The following is a 14754-nucleotide window of genomic DNA, read 5'->3' on the forward strand; positions in this document are numbered from 1 at the left end:
TAAGTTCAAGTTAGGAAGAAACTTGTTCAGATGCTTATTCAGCAAATATTTGTTGAAAGCCTACCAAGTTCAAAGCACTGTGCTGAAAGGGTTCTTAGTTGCAATTAACAGAAACCAACTCTGGTTAACCCGGAGAAAAGCAATTCACCGGCAGGAAATCAGGTAGCAAAGAGAATTGATGGGAAGGCCGATGAACCAGGCTTGGAAACGGTCTGAGACTGAGGAAAGCTCAGGGGTCAGAGTCCCAGCCAAGCTCACACCAGAGGAACAGACTGGTTAGGTGCCTCTGCCATCTCCACTGGACACTGAATGCTGACACTGTCACCACCAACCACTACCAATGATCCACTGGATGCCGCAGCTGCTGCCATCAGAACGAATTCGCAACTGTCCCTTACTTCTTTGCAACACTGGCTCCAGATTCAAAGTCCTGGACGGGAGTCCGAGGTTAGCTGAGCCTAAGTCACATGCTGGCTCCCAGACTGCCGGGGTTCAGGGAAAGGGAGCGTCTGGCATTTTCAATTTCCTCAGAGGAAGGTGGGTCCTGCCTCCCATCACAACTCACACAATCGGGATCCCCCATCACACGCTTTCCCTGAGCAATCTCATCCTGCCCCTTGGCTTTAAATACTCCAACATAATGATGGCTCCCAAATTTCTATCTCTAGCCAACATCTCTACTGAGCTCCAGACTCATGTCTACATACCGACATGACATCTCCATTCAGATATCCAATCAACAACTCAAGTTTATCACGGCAGACAGCAAATTCTTAATCCCTCCCTCTCCACCTCTGCAAACCTACATCTCTCTCAGACTTTCCTGCCTCGGTAAACAGCACCACAAATCACTCAAGCCCAACTCCTAGGGATTGCCTCCCACTCCTCTCTTTCTCCCATCCTCCACATCTAATCCATAACGCCGTCCTATGGTTTCTACCTCCAAAATATACTATCTCAGATTGCCTCTCTTCTCAGCACCTCCAACAATACCACTGTAGTCCAAGCCATCAGCCTCTTTTTGCCTGCAACAGCCTCCTGTGCCGTTCAGGATCTTCTTTTGTAAGGATCTGCTAAACAGTTTTCCAAAGTGGTTTACCATTTTATATCCCCACCAATAGTGTGAGGTTTCCCATTGCTCCACATCTTTGCTAGCATTTTATGCTGTCAGTGTTTTCCATTTTGGCCATTCTAGAGAGTGTGAAATGGTATCTCATTGCAGTTTTAGTTTACATTTCCCTCATGACTAATAATGTTGAGAACTTTTCATGGCTTTTTTGGTCCTTCGATCACCTTCTTTTGTAAAGTGTCTATTCAAATATTCTGCTCAATTTTCTATTGGTTTTTTTGTGTTTCATCCTTTGTCAGTTATACGTATTATGAATATTTTTTCCCAGTCTATGGCTTGACTTCATTTTCTTGACATTGTCTTTTGATGAGGAGAAAATTTCAATTTTGATGAAGTTTCATTTATCTTTCTTTTTTCTTTTATGTCAGTGCTTTCTAGATCTTGTCTAAGAAACTATCACCTATCCTTAGATCATGAAAATATTCTCCTATGTATTCTTCTGGAAGCTTTATAGTTTTAACTATATCTAACTTCAGGTAGGTATATGATGCATCCCAAATTAATTTTTAAGTAACTGGTGAGGTATTGGGTCAAGTTGCAGTTTTTTTCCATAAGAATATCTAGCTGTTCTCAGTACTATTTGTTAAAAAGACTATTCTTTCCCCATTTAACTGTCTTTGCTGAAAATCAATTGAATATTGAATATTCAATTCAATATATATATATATATATATACACGTAGACTCTCTATCCTGTTCCATTGATCCGTTTGTCTGTCTCTATGCCAGTACTACACAGTAGCTTTAGAGTATTAATTCAGACAGTGTGCATCATACAAAGTTTTTCTTTTTCAAGATTGTTTTGGCTAGATCCTTTGCATTTTCATATAAATATTAGAATCAACTTGTCAATTTCTACAATCTAGCTATAATCTGCTGGGATTATAAATGAGACTGTGTCAAGTCCACATATCAATCTGGGGACAACTGACATCCTGACAATATTGATTCTTTCAATTCATCAACCTGATGTATCTTTCCATTTATTTAGGTCTCCTTTAATTTCTTTCAGTAAAGTGTTTTATTTTTCAGTCGAGAGAGCTTGAATATCTTTTATTAGATTTTCTCTGAGTGTTTGAAGTTTTTTTGATGCTGTAATAAATAATAATATTCTCATTTTTCATTGCTAGCATATAGAAATACAATTAATTTTGTATATTGACCTTGCATCCTGTGACCTTGCTTGATTTGCTTATTAGCTCTAGTAATTTTTTGTACATTCCTTAGACTTTTTTCTATACACAATTATGTTATCTGAATGAAAACTTTTACTTCTTCCCTTCCAATTTGTATGCCTTTTCTTTCTTTTTCTTGACTTATTGCCCTGGGTAGGACCTTCAGTATTATGTTGAATAAAATTGATAGGAGTGGACATCCTTGCCTTGTTACCAATCTTAGGGGAAAAGTACTCAATAGTTCATCAGTAAATATGATGGTATATAAGTCTCAAAAAGAGTACTTTGGTTACTGTGTGAGAAAAAGGACTCAACGGATAAGAAAGCCTAGATAGAGAAATTTGTGATTCAGAATTATATGGATGGTATTTAAAGCACGAGTCCTGAGGAATAACCAAACTTAGAAGTTGGGTAATAATAATAAATCAATAGCAGGACTGGGAAAATGAAAAAGATGCCACCAGAAGACCAGAAATAATAATAGATAATATTTATTGAGTGCTTACTATTTACCATGAACTATTCTAAGCTTTTGTGTGTGTGTATTATCATATTTACTCCTCGCATGAATAAAAGAAGAGGGGGATACAGCAAAAGACACTGAAGGAGAAGCTTGAAGAAAGCCACGATGTGGAATGTCACGGAAACCAAGAAAAGAGATTGTCCTAAGAAAGAATGACTGACCTCTGGATATTACTGAGAGACTAAATAACATAAGAACAGAAGAATGTTCCTTTGATTCGCCAACATGGAAGTTGGCTGCCTCAGCAAGAGTGGTTTCGGTAGAGTCTGGAAGATAGATTGGAGTGAGCTGAGGGGTGGATGGGAGCTGAGGAGGAAGAGGCAGTGTGAGTACAATCATGTGTTACTTAACAATAGGGATGCGTTCTGAGAAATGCGTTGTTAGGTGATTTCGTCCTTGTGTGAACATCATAGAGTGTACTTACACCAATCTAGATAGTATAGCCTACTACACACCTAGGGTGTATGACACTAATCTTATGGGACCACCGTTGTATGTGCAGTCCGTCGTTGAGTGAAACATCGTTATGCAGCCCGGGACTGTAGATGAGTCTTTGGATAAGTTGGCCTGTGAAGGGCGCAGGAAAAAAGAGTATCAGATAGAGAGGGCTGTGGGGTCAACGGAGGGATGTTCACGCCTCCAGTGTTCCTGCCACACTGTCCTCATAGCTCTCCCAAACTTGGCTTTGCCCATACAGTTCTTTCCACATGCAAAGTTCTGTCTCCACTCTTCTCCACCTGACAAGCTCTTATCCTTTAAGATCCATCTCAGATGTCCCCTCCTCTGTGAGGACTTGGTTAAGTCAAGGTAAAGTGGGCCACTTTCTCTACCATGTCCTTAAGTACCACGTACACACTTCTGTTAGAGCCCTCAGCACGTGGATTATAATGGAATCCTTGTGTTTGACCCAGTGCAGAGGGCAGGTCTTACTCATTTTTGCTCATTCCTTTGTTAAAAATCCTCCATTGGAAATGGGTAACTGGTTACAAAGGTGTGGTCAGCTTGTGAAAATTCACCAAGCTCTACACTTACACTCAACAAAAAGGGTTTTTTTAATGCACAAAAAATAGGAAAATAAAAAACTCTTTCCTTGCCCCATTTCCTTCAGGTTAAAATCCAGTTACTGAGCACCTCCTGTATTCCCAGCACTGTGCTAGGTCCTTGGGTGATCCCAGCAGGCACATTTTGGCCTCCTTGTCCCTCTCCAGCTCTTAGTTTATGCTGGCTGGAGGCTGGAGAGATCATAAACATGTCCTGCTCTAGGACTGCGGGCTCCAGAATGGGCAAATCCTTGCTTGGCTCTGAGGGGTACTTTACAAGGAGTTCAAAAATGCCGGATAAACAAAGAGGACGAATTTACAAATGTTTTTTATACTTCTGTTAATATATTCTGGAAGTTGCAGGACCTTTTGCAATATTATCTTCATATTTCACGTTCTGCTTGTGAGCCACGTGTCATTAACCAACAATGGCCAAGTTCTGAGAAACTGAATCACGGACCAATGTGACGGAAAGGTCTACCTACCTTTTTAAGGTTCAACACAGATTTTTCACGTGTTTCTCCAAAAATAAAGAAGCAAACATGTTATTTCTTTGTTTGTAGCATTGGAGTGTATTACTCACACTTAATCTGTGTTTAGCAATCTGGAATGGGGCCTTACGGGTGTTTGAATTCCTGGAGCCCTTCCACATTTCCGGACTTCAATTGAGTGAGAGGAACACTCTACAAGAGTAGCCATCTGTAAACAGGGAAAATCAACCCGTATTAAGCAAATAGAATCCGAATATGGCTTGTGTAACAGTCCAGTTTTGAAGTCAAACCCTAGCTAAATGTCTAGCTTCAGCTAAATTGTTCAACTTCCCTGCTCCTTCGGCTCTCCATCTTATAAAATGGAGCTAATACTTTAATACTTACGATTATTAATTAGAAGGAACATGCTAACAACCGTAGAACGGTTTGCTAGAAGGAAGTATGATTACCCGTATGAATCACTTTATCTGAAGGAAAGATAATATTTCTGTCCTCCAATTACAAAACCTCCTTAAGTGTTTTTAGGTAGAAGTCTTTAAGAAGACATAGGGACAATGGGTGAATTTTATGGTATGTAAATGATACCTCAATAAAGCTACTTGAAAAAAAACACATAGATCAACGTAAGCACAATGTCCCCAGTCTAATAGGACCCATGAGAGAAATTTCTCTCAGGCTTCTATGCCAGGAAAAGCTGCACTTATCCTGAGCAAAACGATGGCTTATCTTCTAGACAATATGAACTTGATCTTGCTTCCTTCTTTCCTTTGTCCACCACACAGCCCATATCTAGGTTTGTGATCCACTTGGAGCGTTTCAGCATCCTGTTTGAACTTTACTTTCGCTTTCGTTTTTTTCCTACCCATACTTTCCCCTAGTCTTGAACTTTATGTATTGATGACTTTTTTATCCTGTTACATACAGCACATGAATTTGTGTGACCCATGTCACATCCTCTTTGGAAGTAGGAAGTATGTGACTGACCAAACTACTACCTTAATGACTTATTAACAGAGGAGGGCAGTGAGAACTTAACAAATATTACTCGGTGTTGAAAACACCATCCCTGCTAACCGTGTTAGAGAAAGTGAAGGGAGAATGGACTCAAGCTCCATTTGGCTTACCAGGCTAATTGGCCATAATAATCTTTAAGGATAGGTCTGCACATAACCACTGCGTTCAAGTATTCAGTTGGATATCTGTAAAATTTTTAAAGCCAAGGCTAATTTATTATACTTCCAGACGTTTCACATTTCTCACTGACAACATGCACCCATCTGCCCAATGAAAGTTCACAGGGAAAGAGTCAGCCTGAAACAGCAGGCCAAGCAACGGTAGACTCTAAGCGACCTTTTCATTTTCTCAGTGCACTTAGAATCAGAATCGCACCCCTCCTCGTGGGCCGGAGCTGGCCCTTGTCTGTCTCTTTGTCCTCGTTCCCTTCCAATCTGCCTTCTGTTCACTGGGCCACACTGGCCTCCTTTCTAGAAATGACCAGCTTTTTCCCATCTTGGAGACTTTAGATTTCTGTTGTGACTGCTTGGAGTGTTCCTTCCCCAGCTCTGGGCTTGGCCAGTTCCTTCTCACCCACGAGGCCTCAGCTGGAATAGGCCTTCTCTGACCATCCTTTGTTCCTTTGTTTGTTTCTTTTATCATAACCCACAGTTAGGTTAATTTTTTTGTCTGCTTGTTTTTAGTCTGTCTCCCTCACTAGACTGAAAACTTCTCAGGGCAAGGCTGTCTTATTCATATGAAAAATGTTGGCCCTCCATAGCAGTACTCCTGACTCTTACCATGCCTCCCTGTTTATTCCCATCATGGCTCTACTCGCAATCGGAAATGCTCTTTGTTTTCTTGTTTATGGTCTGGCTGTCCCTACTTGACTGTGAGCTCCACGAGGGCAGGGAACAGGTCTGTATTATCTACTTCCATATCCTTAGTACCCAGCACAGGCCCTGACACTAGATAAATGACAGAGCCTTAGCGTTTGTGTTTAGGACAAATCACCACGGTCACCTCTTCCTGAGTAAACACTGCCTGCTTTTAGCTGTCTAGTGCAGAATTGCAATCGTGATGGCTGCTGATTCCAAAGACATCTCATCTGTTCGGGCTGCTGTAACAAATTCCCACAGACTGGGAGGCCGATGAACAACAGACATTGCTTTCTCACAGTTCCGGAGGCTGAGAAGTCCAAGATCAAGACCCCGGCTGATCTGGTGTCTGAGGAGGGCCTCTTCCTTGTTCTAAGATGGCTGTCTTCTCGCTGTGTCCTCACATGGTGGAGGGGGCAAAGGCGCTCTCCGGGGTCTCTTTTATAAGGGCACTAGTCCCATGCATGAGGGGTCCCCTCCCGTGACCTAGTCACCTCCCAAAGGCCCCACCTCCTAATACCATCACCTCAGGGATTAGGATTTCAACACATGGATTTGGAGGGGATGCCAACATTCAGTCTGTAGCAAAAGGAGTAAGAATAAATGAGAAATGAGCTTTTCCATTCCTGTTCTGCACCTAAATCACGGAGGACTTAAGCACAGCCTTTGAACGCCGTCCTAGGAACGCAGAAGTGCATAAGCAAATGTTTGTGGAAAACTATGGAGACTGAACAACTATTTGTGTTACTTAGCAGCTGTATTGTTGAGAGAAATATTTTATTCCTTGTGTGCTCTGTGAAAATACAAACAGTCTCTCATTTTTGAGCACCTCCCAACTCTTAATTTAAAAAATCTTTTTCATATTACAAAAGCAGCCATGAAACCAAACCGTATAACGCAAACTACATTGACTAGCTTAGAAGTTCCGGAGGGTAACAGGAATTAACAGGGTTAACGGCTACAAGTGGGAGCAAACTGAGAGGGTCCCAAATTTTGAAGGAGATACTCTGTGAGGTGGGGCAGCTGCTGAGTGTCATGGCGGAGTGGACCTGGCTGGGGATATTGGGAAATCGATGAGGGCAGGTGGAGAGGAAGGTGTGGAAACCAAGTCCAGTCCCCACCTCGCACCCCACCGCCACTAGTGTGATTCTTGGCTTCCTATCCTGCATTTGGCTTCCTGCCTTGGTAACTTGTCTTCATGCCGTTAATAGCTATTTTTTGTTTTGTAGGTACAATGTCATGTCATACTTAAATAAAAGACCCTAAACTTAAGTATCTAGGGATTTTCAACCACCACACATGGATGAATTCATTTAGTCTATAACCTGCCTAGCAATCGCTGAGATGGTGGGCTTTATATAGAATCCAGCTTTGCTTGTGTCCACTGGAACTTCTGCTTAAAAGTTCAATCTTCAGAGTTCCAAGAGGATTTGGGAAGTGGGTTTGCAGACTAAATACACACTCAGTTGTTTTCAGCTAGAGGGTAACCAACATCTCTTCCTCGTTTTCGAACATATTGATGCAGAACTCTTTTGGCACTGCTTATACAGTTGTGTAACTTGATATAATACTTCTCAGGCACTTAGCCTCTTGAACTATTGCTTTCTCAGATTCCAACTAAGCCTGTGGGGATTCTGTACAATATTCTGTTAAAACACCTTGTTTGAAAATATCGAGATCATGGTCTTTCAACCCTGCATTTGTTCAGGGCCTATTTGCTAAAGATAAACACAATGGAATCTTGGAAACCCTAAAGCTCTTAGGTCCAAAGAGAAGCAGTCCTACCCACCAGCACCTCCAACCCTTTACCTGGGAATATACACATAGCATCACAGATCTTGTCTGCGCTCCCAAAGCAAGGTGTCGCCCTGCTTTCCGTAAGATTAAGCGGGTCTCAGTCTATTCCTTTCACTCTCTAGTCTTTTCTTGGGAAAGGGGAGACAAGAGTGATGTGCTTATTGTTTTGTCGCATATTGAAGGAAGCATTCATTTTATAAATAAGCATCACCTTAGGAACTAGAAAGAACGCAATTTGGCCTTGCAAAAATGTGTTAAGATTTATCCAGCCATTCACTCAATAAATATTTATCAAGCTTCTACAGGTGCCAGGCAGTGTGCTAGATGCTGGGGATAGAGCAGTGAACAAAACAGACAAGGTCCCTACTCTGAAGAAGATAACATTCTCATGAGATGCCTAACAGAAGACGATCTTTGTGACTATGAATTAAATAATTCTGGTCGAACATTTCTTTGCCTGACGAGCCTAGTTTGGACCCTTCTTATCTTTTGTCAGGGCTATTGCATTATCCTTCTCATTCAGTTCCAACCCTCCCCAGGTCAACCTTCACAGAGCATCCAGAGTCAGATTTTTTAATAGTTCCATAATTAAAACATGTATCTGGGGCCGGTCTGGTGGTGCAGTGGTTAAGTGCACACATTCCGATTTGGCAGCCCGGGTTCGCCGGTTTGGATCCCGGGTGCAGACATGGCACCGCTTGGCAAAGCCATGCTGTAGTAGGCATCCCACATATAAAGTAGAGGAAGATGGGCACAGGTGTTAGCTCAGGGCCAGTCTTCCTCAGCAAAAAAAAAAAAAGAGAGAGAAGGATTGGCAGCACATGTTAGCTCAGGGCTAATCTTCCTCAAAAAAATTTAAAAAAATGTGTATCAATATAATATACAAATATTAAAAAAAATTCAGCATGAAATATCACATAATGAAAAACCACAGTCCCCTACCCACCTTTTACCACACCCTAGTTCTGCTCCACAGAAGGAAACTCTTAAATACTTTTAGCTATTCTAGTAATTATGACCACACTTCACTACAGTACAGTTTCATTGGTGTTTCTAGACTCATCAGTTTCAGACATCATCTGTTGACTTCTTGTTATGCTAGAAGAGCACTAAATAGATGAAGATCTAACAACCGTACGCTCTATAGGTGTATCGTAATTGTATTTTAAAATAAAACAAAGATTTTCGTTAATACAAATACATTAACGTAATTTATTGTGGAGTCAAATAATAGAATATGGTTATTTTTTCTTTCCTGTAATGTGCGTTTTCCTGGAACTCCTAATTACCTTTTGTTTTGGTTTCTTTTCCCTTTTTCCCCTATATCCTAAGTTCTTTCTAACTTCCCCATAATATTAGATAGCTCATCATGTCCTCTTTTTTTCTCAGGACTCCCCTTCCTAGGCTCCCCCATCTTCCTGCACCAGTCTGGACCGGTTGCTCGTTAGGCCTGCTGCACAGTTGTCATTCTGAAACTCCAGACCACTCTTCCGGGTGAGATGCAGTTTCCTGAATCCCGGTTCTTCTCCAGTCTTGTTTTATTCCTTCATTTTGCTGGAGCATATCTGCCAGTAGTTTCTAAGAAAGATGCGTGAGAGAGAAAGTTTCTGATTCCCTGCATTTCTTGCACTGAATTCACGGTTCAATATTATTTTCCTTCATATTTTTTTGTGAAATTGCTCAATTATCTTCTAGCATCTAGTGTTGCTCTTGAGAAGCCTGATACTGTTCTGAATCTCCTTTGTATTACTTATGACTCCTTTTCTGAGAGGTTTACGAGCTTTTGGCAATCCCAATTGTTCTGAGGTTTTAACCTCTTCTGTGCTGTGCCTGGTGTCTTCAAGCCATGAGCCTCTCTAGTTCCTTTGCTCAGATCTCTCACTTGAGGACAAGATGTATAGTTGGCACTGTGTGATACAGGGTGCAGGTGAGGGTGGGAGTGGAGGTGGGGTGGGGGCCAAGGGTATCTGTCTAAAGCAATTCTGATCATGTAACTTCCCTACTCAAAAGCCTTTATGTGTCTCTCTTGCCCAGTAAGGCAAGCACAAACTCTTTAGCATGGCATTCAATGCCCTCCAGGATATGGCCTAACTTACCTGTCTTGCCTTAGGGGGTCACTACACCCTAGTTTTTACCTCCAGTCCAACTGGGGTAACTGACATTTCCTAAACGCAATAGATGCTTCTCACTTCCATTGTTTCTGCTGCGCGTTGCTACCTGCATCCCACCCTCGTCCCCACACACAGCTAGAATGCCTTTGTCACTGAACTCTCCCTGTCGAAATCCTCCTACCCGTCAATGCCCCAAATGGTACATCCTGCATTAACAACTGATCTTGTCGTCGTCATAACTTTTGGTACCTCTTCGGGTTCAGTCTTCACTTTGTCCCATGCATTACAGTCACTGATGCACATGTACTGTCCTGAAAGCTCTCTGAGACAGTACTGATGTACAGTTTAGTTCTCTGGCTCCAAAGGCACTTAGCACAGTGCATGACATCTGGTAGGTACTCTATCAGTGTTTGTAAAATAAATACATCTGAAATTTCTGTAAATGTGGAAGAATACTATCACATTTTAGCAGCTTTATTGAGATATAATTCACATACCAGACAATCATCCATTTAAAGTGTACAATTCAATGGTTTTTAGTATGTTGATAGGATTGTGCAACCATCACCATAATCAGTTTTAGAACATTTTCATCACCCCTAAAGGAAACCCTGTAGCCATTAGCAGACACTCCCATTTCCCCCCAAACCCTCAGCCCTGGGCAACTAATCTACTTCCTGTCTCTAGAGATTAGACTGTTCTGGACATTTCGTACGAATGGAACCATAAATATGTGGCTTTTTGTGACTGGTTACTTTTACTTAGCATGTTTGCAAAGTTCATCCATATTGCAGCATGCATCAGTACTTCATTCCTTTTTATTGACGTATAATATTCCATTGTATGAATATACCACATTTTGTTTATCCACTCGTTGGGTGAATGACATTTAATTTGTTTACACTTTTCAGCTATTATGAACAGTGTTGCCATGAACATTATTTTTTTTTTTTTTGGTGGACGTATGCTTTAATTTCTCTTGGAGATATACCTAGGGGTAAAATAGCTGGGACATCTGACAACTCCATGCTTAACTTTTTGCGGAACTGCCAAACGGTTTTCCAAAGTGGCTGCACCATTTTGCAATTCCACCAGTAACGTATGAAGGTTCCAATTTCTCCACATCCTCGTGAACCCTGGTTATTGTCTGTCTTTTTTATTATAACCACCCTAGTAGGTGTGAAGCGGTATCTCGTTATCGTTTTCATCTTCATTTCCCTAGTGGCTAAAGATGTTGAGCATCTTTTCACATGCTTACTGGCCATTGGTATATCTTCCTTGAAGAAATATCTACTCAGATCCTTTGCCAATTTTTAAAAATTATTTCTAATTGTATAAAATATACATAACATAAAATTGACCATCTTAACCACTTTTAAGTGTACAATTCAGTGACATTAAATACATTCACATTGTTGTGCAACTATTATCCCCATCCATCTCCAGAACATCTTGCAAAACTGAAACTCTGTACCCCTTAAACAATAACTCCCCATTTTCCCCTCCTGCTAGCCTTTGGCAACCACCATTCTACTTGCTGTCTCTATGAATTTGATTACTCTGGGTACTTCATATAAGTGGAATCAGGCAGTATTTGTCTTTTGGGGGCTGGCTTATTTCACTTAGCATAATGTCCTCGAGGTTCATCTGTGCTGTAGCATGTGACAAGATTTCCTTCTGTTTTAAGGTTGAATAATATTCCATGGTATGTATATACTCCATTTAATTTCTCCATTCATCCATCAATGGATGCTTGGGTTGCTTCCACCTCTTGGCTACCATGAATATTGCTTCTATGAGCATGTGTGTACAAATATCTCTTTGAGAGCCTGCTTTCAATTCCTTTGGGTATATACTCAGCAGAGGAATTGCTGGGTCATATGGTAATTCTATGTTTAGTTTTTTGAAGAACCTCGATACTGTTTTTCTTGGTGGTTCCATCATTTTACATTCCCACCAACAGTGTACAAGGGTTCCAATTTCTCTACAACCTTCTCCAAGATTTGTTATTTTCTTTTCTTTAATGATTTTTTACTTTACTATTTTCAGTTTTATTGAGATATAATTTACATATCAGATTGCCTTAGTTTAAGGTATACAACATAATGATTTGATATAGTACATATTGCAAAGTGATTAGCACAGTAAGTTTAGTTGACACCCATTACCTCCTATAGTTACAATTTTTTTCCCTTGTGATGAGAATTTTTAAGATCTACTCTCTCATTGTGGTTTTGGTTTGCATTTCCCTAGTAATTAGTGATTTTGAGCATCTTTTCATGTGCTTACTGGCCATTTGTATGCCTTCTTTGGAGAAATGTCTATTCAAGTCCTTTGTCCATGTTTTACTTGAGTTCTCTTTTTATCATTGAGTTGTAAGTGTTCTTTATATATTTGGTATACAAGCACCATCCCAGATACATGATTTACAAATGTTTTCTCACATTTTCTGGGGTTTTTTTTTTTTTCACTTCTTTGATGGTGCCCTTTTGAAGCACGGAAGTTGTTAGTTTTGATTAAGTCCAATTTATTTTTTTCTTTTGTCACTTTTGCTTTGGTGTCACATCTAAGAAGGTTTTGCCTAAGCCAAGGTCACCAAGATTTGCTCCTATATTTTCTTCCAAGAGTTTTGTAGTTCAGCTCTTACACTTAGATCTTTGATCCATTTTGAGTTAATATTTGTATATGATGTGAGATAGATGTTCATCCTTTTGCATTTGGATATCCAACTGTCCCAGCACCATTTGTTGAAGAGACTATCCTTTCCCCATTGAATGGTCTTGATACCCTTGTTGAAAATCAATTGATCATAGATGTATAGGTTAATTTCTTGACTGTCAATTCCATTCCATTGTTCTACATGTGTATACTTATGCCAGTACCATACTGTTTTGATTGTGGTAGCTTTGCAATAAGTTCTAATGTTGAGAAGTGTGGGTCTTCCAAATTTATTCTTCTTTTTCAGTGTTGTTTTGGCTATTTGGGACCCCTTGTGATTCCATATGAATGCGAGGATGGGCTTTGACATGTCTGCAAAAACGGCTGTTGAAATTTTTATAAGGATTGCATTGAATTTGTGGATTGGTTGGGGAGCGTTACCATCTTAACAATATTAAATCTTCTGCCCCATGAATGTGGAATGTCTTTTCATTTATTTAGGTCTTTAATTTCTTTGTACAATGTTTTGTACTTTTCAGAGTACAAATTTTACACTTCTCTTATTAAATTTATTTCTACATATTTTATTCTTTTGGATTCTATTGTAAATGAGGTTTTTTTTTTTTTTTTTTTGAGGAAGACCGGCCCTGAATTAACTACTGCCAGTCCTCCTCTTTTTGCTGAGGAAGGCTGGCCCTGAGCTAACATCCATGCCCATCCTCCTCTACTTTATGTGTGGAACACCTACCACAGCATGGCTTTTGCCAAGCAGAGCTATGTCCGCACCGGGATCTGAACTGGTGAACCCCGGGCCTCCAAGAAGCGGAATGTGCGGACTTAACTGCTGCACCACCAGGCCGGCCCCTGTAAATGAAATTTTTAAAAATTTTACTTTCAGGTTGTTACTGTAACATTTTGAATAAGAGGTAAAAAATCACCACAATCAACCTCTAAGTTTAAAATCAAAGGTTGTTAATATTTTTACCTTGTTATTTTTAGGGATTCCAATGTTTTACAATGGTCTGCACTGAAATACAGCTTTAAAAATTATTCCATTAGCATGTTTTGGTAATGTGGAAACAATCGACTTCACTCATGGATTTAATATTATCATAAAATTTCCAAGCCAACTCCTGTCTGTGTGACAAAAGTTAATGTGAAACCGCTCACTTTGGTTCTTCCAGAAACTTGTCTGTTAATAGTTAAAGTATTTAATGTGCTTCTTGGATGAGTGGGTATTTCTATAGAGTTCTTTTTCTAGAGGACATGGAAAATTCCTGGGTGCTGGTATAAAGCTCCTCCTTTGCTTAATGAACTGAGAATCTGATCCAATGAGATTAAAGTTTTCTCAAAGACCAAGATCTGGACTCTGCTGGTAAAGTGCTGGGTGAATTTTGATTTTTATACTAGACGTAAATTCACACCAACCCTTCACCTGCGGAGGTTAGTCTCTCCACCTCTTCTCCATCCTGGCCTTAACACATCGCAGCCAGCACACTCTCTTCTCTGTAGATTGCTGCCTCCCCTTGCTCCGTGTTTAATTAAATAATGAACAATTTATCCAAACATCTAGGATATTGGTCAGAACTCAAGTACACAGTGAACATTAATTTATTTTACTTGAAACGATGTCTTCTTTTGATCTTAAGAAAAAGGTTTCTATACTAATCAAGGTTTTAAGATGTTTACCCAGATTTTGTGTCAACTTTTAAAAAGAAATTTCATAGGCTGGAGGCATTTGAGAAGTTGGAAGGAACCTTAGAAGGCCAGGGCAATGGTCTGTGAGCCAAGTTCAGCCTGTAGACGTATTTGATTTGGCTCTTTGGTATTTTAAAACTATTTAGATTAGTTGCCAACGTTGAAAAATCAGGCAGTTTCACGTACAAATCTGGATTTCTGGCTTTTCTTGAAAAAAATGATAAGCTTGACCCTGTCAGGCCCACACTGCCTCATGGCACAT

At 40.3% G+C, this 14754-nt stretch overlaps 1 long non-coding RNA gene across 2 annotated transcripts in view; it reads left to right on the forward strand.

Moving 5' to 3' along the window:
* Window positions 1-14151, forward strand: part of LOC139081009 (uncharacterized) — a 34663-nt gene extending 20512 nt beyond the window's left edge. For both annotated transcript variants that reach the window (XR_011535938.1, XR_011535940.1), the window contains 2 exons: window positions 9415-9519; window positions 13435-14151. This is a non-coding gene — a long non-coding RNA (uncharacterized lncRNA). The remainder of the gene's footprint in view (window positions 1-9414; window positions 9520-13434) is intronic.
* The last annotated feature ends 603 nt before the right edge of the window (window positions 14152-14754 follow it).

The sequence above is a fragment of the Equus przewalskii genome, chromosome X (assembly GCF_037783145.1).
Source record: "Equus przewalskii isolate Varuska chromosome X, EquPr2, whole genome shotgun sequence".
In the NCBI taxonomy this organism is placed as follows: Eukaryota; Metazoa; Chordata; class Mammalia; order Perissodactyla; family Equidae; genus Equus; species Equus przewalskii.